At 45.4% G+C, this 20,400-nt stretch overlaps 2 non-coding genes and 1 pseudogene across 2 annotated transcripts; 2 read left to right on the top strand and 1 right to left on the bottom strand.

Moving 5' to 3' along the window:
• The first annotated feature begins 3,296 nt into the window (after positions 1-3,296).
• LOC101583389 lies at positions 3,297-4,520 on the top strand (annotated as a pseudogene).
• An 8,444-nt stretch (positions 4,521-12,964) lies between these two features.
• Positions 12,965-13,128, bottom strand: LOC111814489. The gene has a single exon (XR_002819463.1). It is a non-coding gene; the product is annotated as a U1 spliceosomal RNA (small nuclear RNA).
• A 5,250-nt stretch (positions 13,129-18,378) lies between these two features.
• LOC111814490 lies at positions 18,379-18,542 on the top strand. The gene has a single exon (XR_002819464.1). It is a non-coding gene; the product is annotated as a U1 spliceosomal RNA (small nuclear RNA).
• Positions 18,543-20,400: the final 1,858 nt, after the last annotated feature.

The raw sequence follows: 20,400 nt of genomic DNA on the forward strand, positions 1-20,400 counted from the left end.
TCCGGGAATGGTATTCAAGAGAAATAAATTGTTATATTGAAAGGGCTCACTAAGTGGCCTTCTGAGAGCAGAGATAAGGGAACTTTTTAATACAAAGAATCAAGAATCAGAATGGGATCTGTGCTGCAAGGTCGACACTACCGTCCTGTGACCACGGAGAACAAACCTGCACTCAGGCAGATTGGTTTTAGGCCTCTTGTAACAATGAGAGGCGAGTAGGTGCGCTTCTAGATGAGGTCCTGATAGTTTTCATGTGAGGTAGGAGCAGTGGACTGGATGTATGACTGATAAAGAAGCAAAGGCCATTATTAACAGTTGGGAAAGGGAGATACTGGATCATTCTGCGGTTTGCACAGTATTTGGTTCCTACTCAGATGTGATGGGGGCTTGCCTGGTAGCTCAGTTGTTTAAAGTGTCACTTGGGCCAATGTAGCCAGGTGAGGGGACTGCGGTTCGATCCCCAGCCCCACAGCCCACCCTTAATGCAACCAGAAGTAACCAAAAGGGGGAAAAATGTTTCTACTCAGATATAATTTTTTTCATATATTATTTTAAAATTGTCTTTTGCTGGTTTCCTCATGGTCAGAAAGTGTTTGAAGTCAGTTTTCTGTGAACTTTTTTAGTTTTAACAGGAGAACATCATGACAGATGTTCAAGTCAGACCAGCTCAGTGTGACAGTGCTCAAAGACTTTTTTTCCTTTTTGATAACAACTATAGAAAATAGAGGGTGGAGCAGGGGCATGGTAGCTGGCACACGCCTGAAACCCCAGCACTCAGGAAGCTGAGGCAGGAGGACCCTTGCAAGTTCAAGACCAGCCTGGGCTAAAAAGTGACCTCAAGGCCAGCCTGAACTGTATAGCGAGACCTTGTCTCAGAAAGAAAATAAATACATAAATAAATATTAAAAATAAACAAGAAAGTAGCATAACGTTTTTAAAAAATCAAATGGAAACTATTTCCACCTCAAGTTCTCAATCTGATAAAATGCTTGTGAAGCATGTGACTATCCTAGACACTTTCAGATGTGCAATGTCCAACGCTGAGTTCTACAGCAACCTCCTCACAAGATTACTGGAGGATACGTACCATCAAAGAGAAGCCACGAACAGACAGAAGACCACCGATCGGTGAGGCAGAAGCTCTCGAAAGAGAGGCAGTGACCTCCCAGTGCAAGGCTGAAGAGAACTAGCCATGGGACATCAGCCGTGAGACAGGCCCAGAGATGAAGAGGTCCAAGCTGGAGCAAGGATTTCTTGAACAGAAAGGAAATGTCTGTTTCGAGTGTGTTGAGGAGAGATTTACACAACTGGGAGAAGTTGATATTAGTTTAATAATAGAAACATGAAAAACTAAGCAAATGGAAAGATAAATATTACCTTCAGGGAGAACATATTCTACCAAAACCAACTACAGAGCAGAAATGCCAAAATGAACCCCAGGATCTGGAGGCAGATTTGTTTATGTCAGATGGGCGCTGACAGGACTCAAACGTCCCTCATAATGTCAGGCCCCGATCCTTGGTAGTTCAGGGCTTATATGGGATATGCAAGCAGGAAGTACAGGAGCAGAGATTTGGCAATCATTGATCGGTACTTACGATGTGCAGCATAGTGACCAGTTGCACATCACAGTAACTTGCTGTGGATACTAGTTACCACTAGGACATGGTGGTAACAGGAACTGTCACAGCAGCTGTTACCTGGGCAACTAACGAACTGGCTGGGGGTCGTTCTCTGCTACACAACCACATTAAATGGTGTGGGTTATATGCTAATGTAATTTGAAGTAATAGAATCAAATCCACAATTTGTGGGATGGCCCCTTGGCCTGGAGATCCAGAGAAAAGCTGCTGTTGCAACCTCAGTCTGCAGGCAGGTGGAAAGCAGAGCTCTCTCGTGCCTCACTATTTGCCTCGTAAGCCTTTCAGATGAAGCAGTAGCTTGCCCACATTATCAAGGGTCCTTCAGTGTATTCGAAGATTACTGGCTTAAACGTTAGCCTTCACAACAGTTCTCAGGGTATGTAGACCACATATTTGGGTCTCATGACTTGGTTAACACGTGGAAGTCACTGTTGGGATTGGGAAGACAGAGGAGTGAGGTGTGTGTGTGCGTGTGTGTGTGTGTGTGTGTGTGTGTACAGTGGCAAGTGTAGGGCAACATGTAGAGAAAAGACAAAGCATCTGTATTAGTACTTAGATCTAATACAGATGCTGAGACAAAATACAAGACACCCAAAAGTTAAAGGGAAAAAAGCTAAAAGCCAAAGTTTATTTAGCTCACAGTATATAGAGGCTTTGGTCAGCTGGCTCCAAGGCAGTTGACCCATGGCAGAGGTGACATGTGGCAGAGGGGCAAGCAGTTCATGGACAGCAAAAAGAGGAGAGCGAGAGGGAGGACAACTCTCCTCTGTCCCTTATCTTGCTAGCATTAGGCCAGGTGTAGCACTCACAGTCTTAATCCCAGCAATGGACCATGAATCAGTCACAAACTCTAGATTAAGCTACCTCTGAAAAAGTCCCATCTAAAATCGTGTGAAGCTTTGGGGGGACATCTAGTCACAAACCATAACAGGACCTAAAGTCAGACAATCAAGAATTAACAATATTTACTTTCAGAGATGGAGATAAATAACCAATCACTGGTAAAAAGAATTTAAAGTAGTCATCTCTAGTTCCTAAAAAAATTAAAAATAAAACTGGCATAGTGTCTACCAATCACACTACTGAGTATTTTTCCAAAAGAAATAAAATCAGTATGTCTGAGAGACATCTGCATGCTCACATTTATTTACGCACTGCTCTCAAGAGCTAAAGCCAAAAGAGAAAAGAAGAAGACAAAAAAGAAAAGAAATAAGAGCAACCTAAGTGTCCATCAGCTGCTGCATGGATAACAAACGTGGCGCATGTGCACCTCAGAACGCTGTTCCATCGCAGTAAAAGGAATGAAGTCCTGGCACTGCGACACCATAGAAGGCGCTGGGGATCACTGCGGTGAGGGGGTGAAGCCAGGCAGAAGAAGACGCTGCGTGATCTCGCTCAGGGTGGACCACACAAGAGTTAGCCTTCTAGAAGTGGAAAGCACAACGGCTGTTACCAGAGGCTGGGGAGAGCTGAGGGTAGGGAGAGATGAGAGGAGGGCTGCTCGGTGGGCTCTGAGTGACAGATAAAGCAGAGAAGTAAGTGCTGGTGTTCTCTGCACTGTCGGGTGGGCATCGATAATGAGCATGAACTCTGTACTTTAGAAAGGCTAGAATAGATCCTAATTTCTTCGCTCAGCGGAAGAGGGCCGGCCTCATGGCTTATGGTCCTAAGAAGCATCTGAAGTGAGTAGCAGCTCCAAAGCATTGGATGCTGGATAAACTGACCGGCGTGTTTGCTCCTCGTCCATCTACCGGGCCCCACAAGCTGGGAGAATGTCTGCCTCTCATCATATTCCTGGAAACAGACTTAAGTAAGCCCTGACTGGCGATGAAGTGAAGAAGATCTGCATACAGCACTTCATTAAGATAGATGGCATATGGGCTACTGGACTCTTTTAGAATATTTTGCTGAGTTTACACACCTATAGTATTCAATAACGGAACTTAGAAAAAAATGGGGTATACCGATGAATGTCCATTTTGTATCTGTGTATTCAAAGTGGTTAGGATAGATATATAGTTACATTCTCTTAATGAATAGAAGGATTTGTTCTAATGGTGTTTGTAAATAGGATCACAAGTCCACATCTTGTACAGCAATTAACCACTAAGAAGAATATATGCAGTGTATTATTTGTTGAAACTGTACTTCCGATTTGATTTGAAACTGTCTCATTGCTATCTGTTTATCAATAAAATTTTGGAAAAAAAAAAGATAGATGGCAAAGGGGCCTGAGTTCAATCCCTGGTTCTGCCCCAAAAAAAAAAAAAAAAAAAAGAGAGAGAGAGAGAGAGAGATCGATGGCAAAGTGTGAAGTGATATAACCTGCCCTGCTGGTTTCATGGATGTTATCAGCACTGACAAGACTGCGGAGAATTTCCGTCTGATCTATGACACCAAGGGGCGCTTTGCTGTTCACCGTATTACGCCTGAGAGGCCAAGTATAAGCTATGCAAAGTAAGGAAGATCTCTGTGGGCACAGTGACCCATGATGCTCGCACCATTCGCTGCCTTGGTGTCATTGACCTTGATCCCCTCATCAAGGTCAATGACACCATCCAGATGGACTTGGATACTGGCAAGATTACCGATTTTATCAAGTTTGACACTGGCAACATGTGCATGGTGACTGGAGGTGCCAACTTGGGAAGGATTGGCGTGATCACCAACAGGGAGAGACATCCTGAGTCTTTTGATGTGGTCCATGTGAAGGATGCCAGTGGCAACAGCTTTGCCACCCAGCTCTCCAACATTTTTGTCATTGGCAAAGGCGACAAACCATGGATTTCTCTTCCCCGGGGAAAGGGAATCCACCTCACCATTGCTGAAGAGAGAGACAAGAGGCTAGCAGCCAAGCAGAGCAGTGGGTGAGATGGTCTCTAGGTGACATGGAGAGAAATCATCTGTACTCAGTAATACAGCATGATGACACATTAAAAAAAAAACTAGAATAAAGAACTTTGAGTGCTTTAGCATAAAGAAGAATATTTGTTTCAATTGAAACAACATATAGTACCTCACAAATATGTGGGGTTTTGTTGTTGTTTTGTTTTGTTTTTGAGACACTCTCACTATGCAGTTCAGGCTGGCCTTGAGCTAACTTTGTAGCCCAGGTTGATCTCAAAACTTGCAAGGATCCTCCTGCCTCAGTCTCCCTCTGGAGTGCTGGGATTACAGTCGTGTGCCACCACACCCTGCTTACGTATGTGTTTTTCTCATGTCTCAAGTTTTATTTTATTTTAGTTTTGTTTGGATACTAAGAATCGAACTCAGGACCTTGTGTTGTGCCACTGAACTGTATCGCTAGCCCAATATTTGAATTTTAAAAATAAATGAATAAGTAATAGTAACCTCTAGGGAGTGGGAAATGGGGGAGGGGTTGAGAGACTGTTGATTTTCTTCCTCTGTTTTTTAAAAACAGGGTTTTGCTATGTAGTCCAGGTTGGCCTTAAACTCCCTTTATTTTCCTGCTTCAGCCTCTCATGTCCTGTGGTGGCAGGCATGTGACATCTAGGCAAGAGCATGTTGGTTTATTTTTTCTTCTCTTCTCTTCTCTTCTCTTCTCTTCTCTTCTCTTCTCTTCTCTTCTCTTCTCTTCTCTTCTCTTCTCTTCTCTTCTCTTCTCCTTCTCCTTCTCCTTCTCCTTCTCCTCCTTCTTCTTTCTCTCTCTCTCCTTCCCCCCAATAACCAATGTAGCTGGTAGAAATATTCTTACTTTTCTCCATTGACTACACCCTACCAGAAGCCCTGGGGCAAAACAGCTAGGTTAGGTACAACTATTAGAGGCAGTCAAACAGGGCTAGATCCTTGGAGTCACTGGAGAAAATAAGAACACATTGCAACTGTGGCTGGGGGTGCATTTGTTGATTGCCAGGGCTCAGAAAAAAAAAAGATAGAATGACTATACCTACATGCCTCCCTGAGGAATAAACAATGATTGATCTTCTTTTCTCTTTTTGGCAGACCCAGGGATCGAACTGAGACCCTTGCACTTACTAGGCAAGCACTTATTCTACTGAACCATCTCCCTGGCCCAATGGTTGATATTCTAAACAGGCATCAGTCATTTGGGTAGAGAACAAGATCTGACCCATCCCTTCAAGGAAAGGCCCTTTTTCGTTCCATGTACACTTGCTGCATGACTGCTTTCCCATTGGATCAGTATTACCTAAGCAACTTTACTTGTAATCTTATTGGTTGATCATAATTTTGTCCCACTTTGTCCCCACCTAATGATTTTGTACTCATCTCATGATTTTGCTCTATAACACTTGCTTTGAGAAGTGGGCTTGTGGACAACCCACTTTCTGGGTCCCCTCCTGTCTCTCTCAGGCAGGAGCTGTCTATCTTTCAATCAATACTTCCAATTCTTAACCTCTGTTGTTTGTTAGAATTCATTATTTTTGAGGAACATGAATTCAGTGTATCAGATTAGCAGGTTAGGAATTATTTTACTTATGTCATTTGGATGTCCTAGTTCATTCCTGTATCATTGCCAAGAAAGGAACATCCTGTTAGAATGTGGAAGTGTGACTAGGAACAACTGCTTTGATGTCATTTAGAGATAAATTAGCAAAATTAGGAATTAGATTATAATTAGAACTGATTAGGCAATTCTACTTCCAGGAATCTGTTGTAGGGAAATGCTTGCACCGCGATGAAGGGTATCAGTATTAGGTGCTAATTCTATATAACAATAACCACAGTTATTGAAATGGAAACAATTTCATGTCAACAAAAGGATTTCACTCATTGTTTACAGTGCATCAGGAAGTTGCAGGCCAGGCTGACTGTACCTTGGGTATCAGGACAAGGCCAGGATAAGGCCACTGCTTCTCAGGAGTCTGGCAGAGCCCCATTGGAAATGTGCTCAGCTCAGGAAGCTGATGCACTAGTGACTCCACCTTCACTCCAGAGAATAGAGATACTTTCTCCCTTGTTCTCCATGAAATCAGGGCATACACCAAGGCATGCTGTTGTACTGAAGGTTAGGTATACTTCCTATCCCAGACTCTACCCTGCCCTTAAACTCTTTTTGCGCTGATTGTATAAATAAATGCCCTGCAGGTGTGGGTCAGTTCCTTTCTCCCAGCAGGAGGAGGGCTCCACTTGACCTCAGCTTTCTGCATCTTTTTATTTTTTATTTTAAAGAGAATAAAAAATAAGAAAAAAATCAAAATGATATAGAATTTCAAATCAAAATGATAGGAAATCAACAATGTTTGTGTTGCAGGCAGCTGAGTTAGATAAAAATATTATAGGTAGGCAGTCAGGGCTAGACCCTCAAGAGGACAGTATAGAAGCCAAAATGACTTTACAACTTTGGGAGAGACAGACACCTCTGCTGTGGGCCAGACCTCAAGACAAAAGATCAAACAAATGCATACCATCCTAAGGATAGACATCAGGGATTGATACTTTAAATAGGTCTATCACCTTGAGGAGGCCTGAAAGAGTCATTAACCCAACTCCTTATAGGAAAACACCCCATTCTATATTCATGTCCACTTGCCACGTGACTCGCTTCTCCATCAGGTCCTGGATTTAATCCTGAGCAATGGTGCTTGTAGTCTTATTGGTTGACCATAGTTTTGTCCCTCCTCATGCCCACCTAGCAAGTTCCCATGTTTGTCACCTTGGACCCACCTCACCACGTGGTTTTACTCTATAAAAGTCCCTGAAAGAGACAGATTTGGGGACAACTGGCTCAGGTCCCCCTTCTGTCCCTCTCTTGGACAGGAGCTTTCTTTCCGTCAATAAATATAGTCTTCTCTTAACCTCTGTCATTCCTAAAATTCATTCTTCAGTTTTAGAAGACACAGACTCGGCCCTGGTATTTCTCAGGTTGAGAGTTTCATTCCTCTATATCAATTGTTATACTGCATATTGTTATCTTCAAAGTAGTCACTCAGATTACCAGACATAAGCATGCCAAATGGGTCCCCAGATTAAGCATCAATAAACCAGGAGAAATTAGTAGTACCATTATTTTAGCATATATATATATATATATATATATATATATATATATATATCTCCCTTCTTTCTTTTCTCCTTTCCCTAGCAGTTTCCTTTCTGAAATAATATCCAAAAGGTACAATAGATATTGTGAAAGGGACTCTTGGTTTTTCTCACCCCTACCTTCCTCCCTCCAGAGTTTCAAGAGCTGTGCTGGAGGAAAACCATTTCACCTATTCTTCCAAAATTAAATTCCCTTCTCCTGCAAAATCCTGTGGAGACTTTCCTTTCATACATTTTTTGCACCTATAGTTCTAAAATGTAAGTGAAAGAGGATCGAACCCAGCCCCTTGAGCTTGCCAGGGAAGCACTTATTCCACTGAGCCATCTCCCCAGCCCCTAAAAAGGCCGAATTGTGACTCTGATAAAGATAGAAGTCAAATCTCTTGAGCGATCCTGTCTCCAGTGTTCTTGCTTTATTAAGCTTACTGGATACTAGTCTCTTACATTTTGAAGTGAGCTTACTCCAGTTTTTGAATGTTTATTGTATGGTAATTTGCATTCCCAACACTGAAGGTATTTTTAAAGTAGTAAGAAATTGACTCTCACTATTCAGTGGTTTAAAAAAAATGTATAATTAGAATTTAAAATGTATAATCCCTTTTCTTCTGAAAACTGTTATTATTCTGGAAAATAAAGAATGGCAGGACCACTGCATCATTAAAATAAAACTAAACACAGATGCAGAATGTTTAGAGGGAAGAAAACAAGGAAATTGTGGCAATACCGCATTGAAAATTATAGAGGCTAACACTCAATGAAAATGCAGGAAGTCAGTTCACATGCTTTATGTACATTTCTCATTACGCGGTACATGAATCCATTAAGAATGAATCCTACTCGTGGTCTCTTTCGATGGCGCCATAGGGTGGCAAGGATTTTACAACTTAAAATCATTTCCCGAAGTCAGAAACTGCTTCTTAACCTGAGCTGGCGGGGGTGGGGGTGTGGGGGGGACCTCCCACGCAGATCCCCGGGCTTCCGGGCCTGCGCCTAGCGGATCCCCGCAGGGGCCGAGAAGCGCAACTTTGGGGCCGGAGTCATCTGCGTTCGCGGCCTGAGCTCCGCTTTCCACGAGCGCCCACAGCCACTGCCGGGTCGCGGGCAAGGCATTCGCCGCGGGTCCTGGAACCCCAAGAACGCCGGCGTCGGTTCAGAGAGGAAGCCGCCCTGCCGCTGGAGGGCGGGACACGCCCTCCGGAAGCTGTCAGAATCCCGCCAGGTCGCCTGAGGATCTGGGGGGGGCTCCGACTGAGTCCCCCCACTCCTGCCCCAGTCGGTCTCGGGTGCTCCTGAGTGAACTGGGAAAGCAGACGAGGAGGGGAGAAGTCGAGTGGGAGAGGGGCCCGGGGTGCTGCTGTGGGGACAGAGGCCACCCGGTGAGAACGGACCGGCGGAAAACGGGGTGTCGCGAGGCTCTGTCCCACTAAATAACCTCTACGCTCTGCTCCCCACCTCCTCTCTGTCGATCACGCCGTGTGATTGTACGGTTGGTGCTCCGAAGTCCGGAAGATGATGTTCTTTAAATGTGTACGGTAGTTAATGCGTTGAGGTCTGGAAACGCGGACTTCAGAGCAGAAGGGGGGACGCGACACGGAGGGCGCCGGCGCAGTGCTGCTCGCCGCGGCCGGGAGGGGGCGCCGCAACCCGGGACTCCGCCCCGCGCCTGCGCCTTAGCTGGCAAGGGCGCGGGGCGCGACTGCCTGTAGTGCTGGAGGACTGTAACCCCGAGTCAGAGTCAGTCGGCGGTGCAGAGAAGGTGGTGGTATTTAATGAAGGCTGGATGAGCCCCGCGTGGTGGCGCACGCCTGTAATCCCAGCCCGGGTGGGGGGTCGCTGAGGCAGGAGGATTATCGCGAGTTCCAGACCAGCCCTGGCTAGAAAGTGAGCTCAAGGGCCAGCCTGAGCGGCATAGCGAGACTCTGTCACAAAAGACAAAAAAATTAATAAAATAAATAATAATACTAATTAATAATAAAAAGGCAGGATGGTGTGTGACAACTGTAGCTTTAATTCCGTATAACTAGAGCTGAAAGTCCTCCAGAACTTTGGAGTTGTTCTATTTATTTTCTCGATTATGAAGTCAGCTAACACTGTGCATGTTTGCTTTCCCCTCGATTTATTTCAGCAACCCCTGCCCCCACCCCCGCTCCAAAGAGGGCAGGTACTCCGGCTGCGCCCCCAGGGAGATGCGGAAGCACCGATGTTGGATCTTGCCGTTGGCGTTGGTGAACTCGCTTGGGCCTAAGGTCTTAGTAGGCTGCACGCTGCTGTCTTTGTAGGGATCCGTCTCTACCACACTGTCCTGGCTGTAACCACCCTTCTTCCCGACTGGGAGCCCCGACTCCCTGTAAAACGCTGCTGTGTGTCCTGCGAATCTCTGACCATGGTGGTTAAATTTAGTTTTTACGGAAGCATCCACCCTACTGCCTCGCTAGGCAAGCGCTGTACCGCTGAGCTACATTCACAGGCCCTGAACGACGTTTGGCATATTAATAGGCTTTTTTTTTTCTTCTTTTTTTTTCGACGAAGTCCAGGTAGTGCTGCCACCCCTGTGCCTAATAAATTTGCCTTGGTCTGCCTCTTCTTTCTGTCTCTTGCCATCTTCCTTCTTGGCAGCCAGTTGTTCATCCAGATTTTCAAAACAACTGTGGAAAATTCGACAATTCCAGGGGTGGTTGAATTTGTGGTAAGTCTTCTTGGTTCGACCTCTTGAAAATAAGTTGAATTATTCTTTTATTCCAGATATCCTTTCTTTCCTTTTGGTTAGAAAGGAGTACAGGGAAGTCTTTCGAAGAGGCGCACGAGAGAGTGGAGTCGCTCTCCCAGCCTACCAAATTCTGTCTACTACCAGACCTCTGCTAGAAGTAAGGTTTTGGTGGGTACTGAGAATTGAGCCCAGAACCTCGCGCTTGCCAGGCAGGCGCTGTACCTCTGAGCTAGATCCCTGACCTCCACTACTCCCTTTATAGCACAAGCATCTAATTTCAAAGCATATCACGTAGAGAATTGTGTGGTTATCTGTTTGGTAGAATGGTTGAATTTTCTTGGGGTTGGGTGCTGCAACTCCACAGATCACTGCAGTGACCACGAAGGGGGAGTTTTTCTTTTTGGAATTATTTCTGATTTGCTAGTAAACCATATGTGTTTTCCTGGAGTTTCAATTTCCCTGAGACCAGTGAAATCCCAGGTTTTGTATTTTGCACTAGCTCAACTCTAGAGTCATTTTGGGTCCAGGCCAGGGAATTGGTTAAGTGGAATCTCACTCACCCCACTTTCCAGCTGTGGAAGCCTCACCAAGATTAAAAATATATATCGCCTGTGTAATTCTAAGTATTCTGTGTACTAAAATTCACTATTCTGCACGGGGATGTCGTTCAGTGGTGGAGCACTGCCTAGCATGCTCAGCATCCTGGATGAGACCCTCAGCGCCATTTAAAAACACAGTGGTTGTGCAACCTGAGAAGATCGTACATGCTCCAACAGGCCACCAAGAATCCTCTGTGGAAGAAAGGGCAAGAGACTCGAATGTGGGGTGAAAGATTCCTTCAGGGCGAAGCTCTGCTGTGGAATTCCCTCAGGAATAGGAGGAAAATGGGAAAGAAAGTGGCAGAGGGTAGGGAGTGTTTTGTGAGTCAGGAATGCTTTATTCCATATCATGGCCTTGCACACAGCGTGGTTTCTGACCAGAAACGTGAGACCGGCCATTCAACATCCAACAAATCACTGGGCCTGTGCTCACTGGTCTTACGCTGAGGAACCTGCCCTGATGGGATAGTGGGATGTCTTTGTGAGATTCAGCTTTCGTGCCAGCTGGGTGACATCTTGAAGCTCTTAAGTAGTATCGTACAGAATGTACCTGCTCCAACAGTTGCCAGTATAAGATGCCGTTGTCCTAGTGGTGGGGGTGGAAGCAGTTCCTCTTCCTGATATCGCTAGTGATGCACTAGGGCTAGTTTTGTATTCACCCCTATCTTTAGGATCTGCTCATCTACAATTACTTGATGAGAATGTTTGTACCAGCTGATACAATAAGGGCTCTGTTAAAATGGATTGGACCAGGCATGGCAGTGCTGGGAGTCTTGTAATCCTAGCACTCAGGGGTTGAACTAGCAGGATCCCTATGAGTTCAAGGCCATCCTGGGCTATATATTGAGTTTGAGGCCAGCCTGAACTACATTTAAACAGCAGGGAATGTTTTAATCCCTGAGTCCAGTGAAGCTCTTGAAACTTCTTAGGGAGAGTGGGGGGAGAGGGGATGGAGCCATCAATCAGTACACAATAGCTGAACTCGGTGATACCCCTTTTCCAGAAGGAAGAAAGTGTTGCCTAACACTTTAGTGCATTTCTACAATCAGCATATGAATAAATTCATGGAGAGTTTCAGGGCACAGGAAGGATCATCTATGCCAGCATGCTTCGGTAGCTTTAGGGGACAATTGGTGGCTTCATGGGGACAAAATGTATCTCAAGTGATGGTCAGGTCACCACGTGCATCAGTTTCCATGGGGCCCTGCCAACCCCAGGAGAAGCACTGGTCTTGTCCTGATAAGGAAGGTACAGACAGTGTGCTACTAACATTTAATAATATTCATTCTCAATGTCCCCCCTCCCCAATCAATCAGGCCCTTCCTTGTGCAGCTGAGCTATATCCTCAACCCTCATTCTCATCTTTCAGGACACTTTAATGAGCAAAGCACAAAATATATATTTAATTGTAAATGACACCTAGCACATTTATAAAGTAGAATCTTTTGAGTGGAGATATGATTTTTTTTCCGCTACTACCTGGGCAAAAAAACATAACAGAGGTATACACATTTTAGTCTTATTTAAGGTCCTTTTTTCTCATTTCATAACCCCAAAAGAAAACTCCCACAGTATTTTCACTTAAAAGGACTGTCTCATAGATCTGTTATGCTTCTCTCCTCTACCAGAGATTGTTTCATTCTATAGTGAAATATAGTAAACTCAAAGATCTCAGTGCTAGTAAGGTTAGACAACAGGAAAAAAAAAAAACAAGCAGTTATAATTTAAATTCCTAACCTCTACACAGAAACAGTTTATAAAAAATAAAACACGAAAGTGAGATTAAGAAAGCGAAGAAGAAAAAAAAAAAAAAACTTACCAATTACATACTTGTTACATGAAAACACTTCACAGGCACACGCATTCATATAAGCTAATGCTCTTCTGAAATTATGCTTATCGCTCATATAACCTGGATATCAACACAAACTACAAAGATTCAGCACTCAGAAGCAAATAACTCCTACACAGTCTAATATTAAACTAAATGTTTCTGGGGGAAAGCGCGCACGCAGTCCCCCACTACCACAAATTATGCAGTCGAGTTTCCCGCATTTGGGGAAATCGCAGGGGTCAGCACATCCGGAGTGCAATGGATAAGCCTCGCCCTGGGAAAACCACCTGCGTGATCATGGTATCTCCCCTGCCAGGTAAGTATGATTGCTGCTCTGCCCTCCCTCACTAAGCCTGCTGCGTGCCTCACTCTTCACTCAGGCTCATTTGCCTTCATGCATTCTCGGGTCCTCCTAGCCCGTCCACGCAGCAGATGCGCTGCGTGGCCAAAAACCGCCCTAAGCTATCTCCCCGGTCACAGGAAAATCATGAGGTTGCAACACCAGAGCTCCAACCAGCAGCCCCCGCGCTGCCTTATCTGCATAGGACACGCCCTTCAGTGACGTCACGGGACGCCCTTCCCTCAAACCGACGCCCTGCCCCACTCCCCGCCCATCCGCGTTGGGGCAGTCCCTGGGGGCAGTGACGTCGCCTCTCTTGCCTTCTCTTGTTCCCTCAACCAAGTGGGGACCGGGTGCGGAGGTCCCCATCTGGCCTCCCCTAGCTGCGGAGGTCCCCACCCACGCTGTGTCGGGCGGAGGGCCCCTGGGGCGCCTCCTGACACCTGGGTGCCCTTCTGCAGGTAAAGGCTGTCACTGCGGGGAGCAGAGCCTTTGAGATTGCAGAGGAAGCTGGCCCAGCTCAGACGCGCTGATCTGTGCGATGTAGTGGCCCAGTTCCAATGCGAAGCTGTCCAAGATCCAGAAGAAACCTGGGCGTCCTTAGGGAGCTAGAGCCTGTGTTCAGGGGCCTGCGTCCTGCCACTTACTGGTCTTTTAGAGTCAGCCAGTCAACTGGCGTGAATCTTGTGGGATTCCCCCCACAAAAATATGTTCCCCAGCAGAGATGACATCTCATCCGGTGGTATGGATTTTTTTCGTGTCATCTTCCCCACTTTTATTGCAGGTGTCTCCTCCAGGGACCATAAGACAAAGGAATCTGCCCTGACATGTGGTAAAAGAATTAGAGCCCTGCCATTGTAGCAAGACAAGCCAGTTCAAGCCTCCCTTTCTCAATTCCTGTTTTCCCGTAATAGGTCGTGTCCTGGACAGTTTCCGAAAGTAGCCCCTCTTCAAGAGCTCTGCTGTGTCAATGGCAGTTGGCTAAATCACAATTTTAAGTCTTAGTCGGCAATGCAGCCTGGCCAGAACTGCCATGACTCAGTAGTCACTGTCACCAAAAACAGCTACAAAAGTTCTTACAGGCCTATGTAGAGAACCCCAGAGCCTATAAAAGATGATCCCATTCCCTACTTGCCCTGGTCCCACTCAGGTTTTAACTCAGTTGCACAGCTTGGTTCTTTTTTCCTAACAGGAATTCCAGTCAAGCAATCAGAGAACATGGTGATATTTTGGAACTGAGTACTGAGTCTCATTGCTGAGACAAAATACTCAGCCCCCAAAGTTACCAGGGGAAAGGTTTATTTAGCTCAGTTTGTTGATATTTCAGTCCATAATCTGCTGGTTCCAAGGCAGGGTGACCTGGCCAAGGGGCAGCACAGAAATGAACCAGTTCATAGTAAACAGAAGATAGTAAAAACAAGAAAGAAGGAAAGGACCCGGGGAGATAGCTCAGTAGAATAAGCGCTTGCCTGGCAAGTGCAGGGTCCTGAGTTCCATCCCTGGTACCCCCCCTACACACATACAAAAAAAAAAAAGAAAGAAAGAAAGAAAGGAAAAAAAAAGGGAAGAGAAAGCAAGACACTGCCCTTTATATTGTGTCTAAACTACCTGCCCTAGGTGCATCAATCACAACCCTAGCACAAACTGTGCCAAACCAATCAGGGGGCTGACCTAGTAATCATACACCCTTAACCCCAGTATTACACACTCTAGGTTTAGCCACCTTTGTGAAAGCCCCATGATTGTATGAGGATCTAGGGAAACATGGAGACTCAAACCGTTATGGAGACTAAAAGCCTCAAGGCCCAGTTTTCTGGATGCTGACAGTGAGAGCCATTGTTCAAGAAGGAGAGAAATCCTTTCTGCAGTGTCAGGCCTGTTTGAGTAGAAAGACTCAGCATCACTCTGCCCACGTTTGATGAAGAAATGAAGTGTCTCTGAACAGGATTTAAAATTAATCAATGGACTTTCTATGTTTACTTTTGAGTCTGTCCCAAGCCTAGGCCCCTTGTCTGCAGATGGACAGCAGATTCATAGTAAGTAAACCTCTATGAATTATAGGTGCTGGCTGAGGCCTGTGAGGCTGTGATGCTTCAAAGGACCAGATAAGGTCACGGTGAGGATGCCTGGCTCTAACCCCAATGAACTAAATAGAGATTGCTGTGAGGGACCACCTGAGCAGCTCTCCTTGCAAGGAAAGACTGTCTCCATTTTGGCTGAGCCTGATCCTGTTTCCTTGCATTGATACATACACAGCTGGCCAGGATTCTTTCTTATCCCTTCAGCTGGCGTTAAGCAATGCATATTGGTCTAGCCAAGGTGCTGAAGGTAGTCTTTTGAAGACAGCACATGTTTCCCTGATAACCCATACCTGCTGCTCTTTAATATGAGCCAGGTAGAGATAGGGCAAAGAGCCTGTGTTCCATGCTGTCAGCTGGGATCGACTTTCAAGATAGAGACTGTGACTTCCTGGGGCTTGAAAGATCATACATCAGACCTGAAGCATCAGACCCCAAAACATTAGATACTATCTCAATAGTATAAAGCAAATTACCTTTTCTGCAAATCCTCCTCTGCATGTGACAGAGGCAAATGCAGGCCACCTACCTAGCCCAGCTCACAGTACTCACCTACTTCCCACAATTCTCAGCCATTCATCTTCAAGCCACTCCTTCACAACTGAAGAAAACCCAGATGTGGCCCTGGGTTGGAAGCCATCTTCATGGCTGGACATAGGGCCCCTTGGTTCCCCATAATTTTTTTTTTAATTTTATTTATTTATTTATTTGTGTGTGTATGTGTGTGGCCAGCTCAGCCCACCAGGGGGCGGGGCTAGCTGGCATGTGGTGCTGGGGGATTGAACCATGGTCCCTGTGCTTTGCTAAGCTTGTTCTAAGTAGGTGCTTTAGACCACTGAGCCATCTCACCAGCCCCGGTTCCCCATAATTATAATTAAGCTTTAGTGTATTTTTGCTGTGGGTTGCACTCGGAGTGGTAGATTGGAATTAACTTGGTGAGATTCCAATAACGTATTTTTGGATTACAAATATAGACTTCTTGGACTGAGATGAGGACCAGGAGGGGTTTCCTATAATTGTAGCTGCAGGCCGCTCACTCTTGCAGTGAATGTCAACCTGGAGAAAAAAATAGGCCTCCTACTTAGCGTAATTTACTACTTGACTAAGTCTTTGTCCTGACTTCCAAGGTCCTGCTCGGTTTCTGGGGCCTTCCCCAGCATCCCTTTCCTTTATTTGAAAACCAAATAAATACAGGCCACCTAGAGAAGTTCTTTGTCTCAGTCCCAGATAATCTCAAATTCTATGAGAGGGTTTTGGTCCTCCAGGAGCCCTAAAACCATATCTCTTGTCTCTTATTTAAGCCTTCTCTGTCCACTTGTTTGGGATGTTTCAGGGTGAATCAGTCCTCCATACAGGTTTGCACCAGGTGCTTGTTAAAAACACAAGTCAGATTCTATTCTATATTCTGCAAAAGGGAAGAAAGTTTTCACCATAGAACTCGCCTACACACCAAATACAACACAGACGGCTGGCAACTTATAGCCAAGAGCCAGGGTCAGAAAACTCACCAGTTGGAAAATTACAAAGATGAACTTGTTTAGGTGACAAAGTGTTGCTTTGTCATAGGTACTAAACTAATGGTCTCACAACATCAAGCAATCAAGTCACAAAGCAAAGTCAGAAGTCACAAGAGTTTTATTGGCAACGGGAAGACTAGCTCCTGGATTTCTACCAACTTGCTTCTATGGAACTCTGAGGCTCTTTATCAGGGATCATTTAGCAAAAATCACACGTGGTACAATATGGGTCAAACCACAATCAACCTACATGTGTATAAGCATAGCCGAACAGGAGAGAAACAATGTACTTCGGAAGGGTAGATGGTGAGCATCATCCATCATTAACTTCAGCTGATCTATAAATTCTAATCCTAGAATGAACAAGGTGTTCTTGGAAAGGCATGGGAATAATTATAGCATAATCTCAAACTGTTTATCTCCAGGGAAGCTTTAACACCTGGCTGTCTTCAAATTCACCTGCAGCCACTTTGGATTTGTCATCCTTTTATGCTGACTTCCTTGAGGGTCCAATCCCTCTCTGACTGCCTATTAATTTCTTTCTTAATTTAGCTGTCTACAATAAAAAGTATATGATTCCTGGTAATCCGATTTAGGATTATGGGGGGGAGGGGAAGTAGCCTCAAAAGGACTCTGCCAAAACGTGAAAACTTGGGAGACTCAAGAAAGGAGCCGTAAAATAGTTTGAATAAATGCTAACCAAAGTGGGGCGGGCAGCGACTGCTGAAGCAAAGGTGTGCAGCAAATTCAAGAAGTGATGCTTAACGAAATATAAGAAATAAAGCCATGCTGTTAAGTTAAAAAAAAAAAAAAAAGAAGTGATGCTTGAGTTCTAGCAAAGACTTGAAGAACTAACACTAACCCCAACCTCTGTTGGGAAGCATATCTCTATACGGAGGAGCTCACAAGTTTCTATTTATTTACTTATTTTTCGCACAAGTTCCACACCATTTGACTGGCCGACTCTAAAAGACCAGTGAGTGGTAGGACGCAGGCCCCTGAACACAGGCTCTAGCTCCCTAAGGACGCCCAGGTTTCTTCTGGATCTTGGACAGCTTCGCATTGGAACTGGGCCACTACATCGCACAGATCAGCGCATCTGAGCAGAGCCAGCTTCCTCTGCAATCTCAAAGGCTCTGCTCCCCGCAGTGACAGCCTTTACCTGCAGAAGGGCACCCAGGTGTCAGGAGGCGCCCCAGGGGCCCTCCGCCCGACACAGCGTGGGTGGGGACCGCCACAGCTCGGGGAGGCCAGGCGGAGACCTCCGCACCCGGTCTCCACTTGGTTGAGGGAATAAGAGAAGGCAAGAGAGGCGACATCACTGCCCCCAGGGACCGTCTCAGCGTGGGTGGGCGGGGAGTGGGGCGGGGCGTCGGTTCGAGGGAAGCGCGTCCCGTGACGTCACTGAAGGGCGTGTCCTATGCAGATAAGGCAGCGCGGGGGCTGCTGGTTGGAGCCCTGGTGTTGAAACCTCATGATTTTCCTGTGACCAAGGAGACAGTTTAGCGCGGTGTTTGGCCACCCAGTGCATCTGCTGCGTGGATGGGCTAGGAGGACCCGAGAGTGCTTGAAGGCAAATGAGCCTGAGTGAAGAGTGAGGCACGCAGGAGGCTTGGTGGGGGAGGGCGCAACACCAGTCATACTTACCTGGCAGGGGAGATACCATGATCACGCAGGTGGTTTTCCCAGGGCGAGGCTTATCCATTGCACTCCGGATGTGCTGACCCCTGCGATTTCCCCAAATGCGGGAAACTCGACTGCATAATTTGTGGTAGTGGGGGACTGCGTGCGCGCTTTCCCCTGATAACTTGTTTAACTTTAGATTTAAACTGCGACTTACAGATAAAGTATATGGTTTGCCTTTCAGTAAAGGTGTGGGGTGTTGTAGTTGTGTTTTGATTTATGTTTTGTGTATATGATGTTTGTGAAGGGCAGACAACTTACTAGTTAAGGAAGAGTGTGTACGTGTGATACTCACAAAACTATACTCATGAGGCAGCAGCAATCACGACCTGAACTACCTTATCAAAGGTGGAGAATATTGAAGAGGGTGGACATTTGAGCAAGACCATTCACGGACCTCCCCACTAATCCATCATGTCCGCTTAGGAGAACTATATTACCTCCAGGAAGGTCTTCCCCACAGGAGTGAGATGTCTGCAGCTACAGTCCTTGTCTAGTTAATGGAGTTTGGAGCAGGCGTCCTTAGCCTTGTCTTCTGGAAGGCTTCGAGGTTTCACCCACCACTACAGGCCTCAGCTGAGATCAGTGACTCACAGAGGTTCACTTCCTATGCGTCCCAGACCAGGGGCCTTGGCGTGGACAGACTCCCAAGTAGGCATGGAAAGCTGATTGGGCACTTACATCCTGCTCAGAGCTGCTTCATAGTGCTTTCCATCAAAACTCTATGTGTGCTACAGTGAACGTACAAATAAAACTCTACCACACACACAAAAATCTTTACTGGAATTATTACACATAAGGAAAATTCACACATGTTCCATGCACAAGAATTGGTTACACTGATTGAATGTGTGTAAAGATCAGAGCAGAAATTAATGCAATGAAGACTAGAAAGCAATACAAAGAATAAATAGAAAAAAAAAAGAATAAATTGAAGAGCTGCTTCTTTAAAGATTAAATAAAATTGACAAAATTTAGCCAACTTTGGCACATACATTAGAGAACAGACTCATGTCTATGTAATTAGGAATGAAAAGGTGAAATCAAAACAGAATCTTCAGAAATCCCCAAGATCTTCAACTCCTGTTTTCAGAACCGATATTCTAATAAGATGAAAGACACAGGAGAAATGGACAGCTTTCCAGATACGTATGAATAACAAAAGCTGAACAAGAGGTCCACATAAATGCCAGCCAGTGAAATTGAAGAGGTAATTTGAAATCCATGAATAAAGCCAGCCCAGGCTTTGACAGATTCATTGCTGGATTCTACAAGAACTTTACAGAGGGCCTAATGCCACTACTTTTCAAACACTTTACTGAAATTGAAAGAGAATCAGTACTCCCAAACTGATTCCTGAAGGCAAAAATAAGCTGATGACCAAACCAGAGAACGATTCAACCAGAAAAGGGACATGCAGACCAATCTCCCTCATGAAAACTGGACGCAAAAATTTTCAGTAAGAGGCTGTCAAACAGAATGAGGCAAATCACCAAGATTGTACACCATGACTAAGCAGGATCTATCCTGGGGATGTAGGGATGCTTCAACATATGCAAATGAATAAAAGGAATAGACTGGGTGTAGTGCTGCCTCCCTGCAATCCCAGCACTTGGGAAGTGGAGGTAGAGGGTTGCAGAGAGTTTCAGGGCAGCCTGGCTTACACAGTGAGTTCAAGGGCAGCCTGAACTGCACAGTGAGACCCTGTCTCAAAAACTAAAATAATAATTCAAAAAATTAAATATAACATACATTTATTAGCAGAGCCAAGAACAAAAACCAAATGACTAACTCAATACATGCCGAGAGAGCATTTGACAAAGTCCCAAACCCATTCGTGATAAGAACCTTACAGAAAATTGAAATAGGTAGGTGGTCTTTATCTCAATCTGGGGGGCCGGCGAGATGGCTCAGTGGAATAAGTGCTTCCCTGGCAAACACAAGGCGTCTGAGTTCAATCCCCAGTTCTGGAAAAAAA

Source organism: Octodon degus, unplaced genomic scaffold, assembly GCF_000260255.1.
Source record: "Octodon degus isolate 3935 unplaced genomic scaffold, OctDeg1.0 scaffold00331, whole genome shotgun sequence".
NCBI classification, from domain to species: Eukaryota; Metazoa; Chordata; class Mammalia; order Rodentia; family Octodontidae; genus Octodon; species Octodon degus.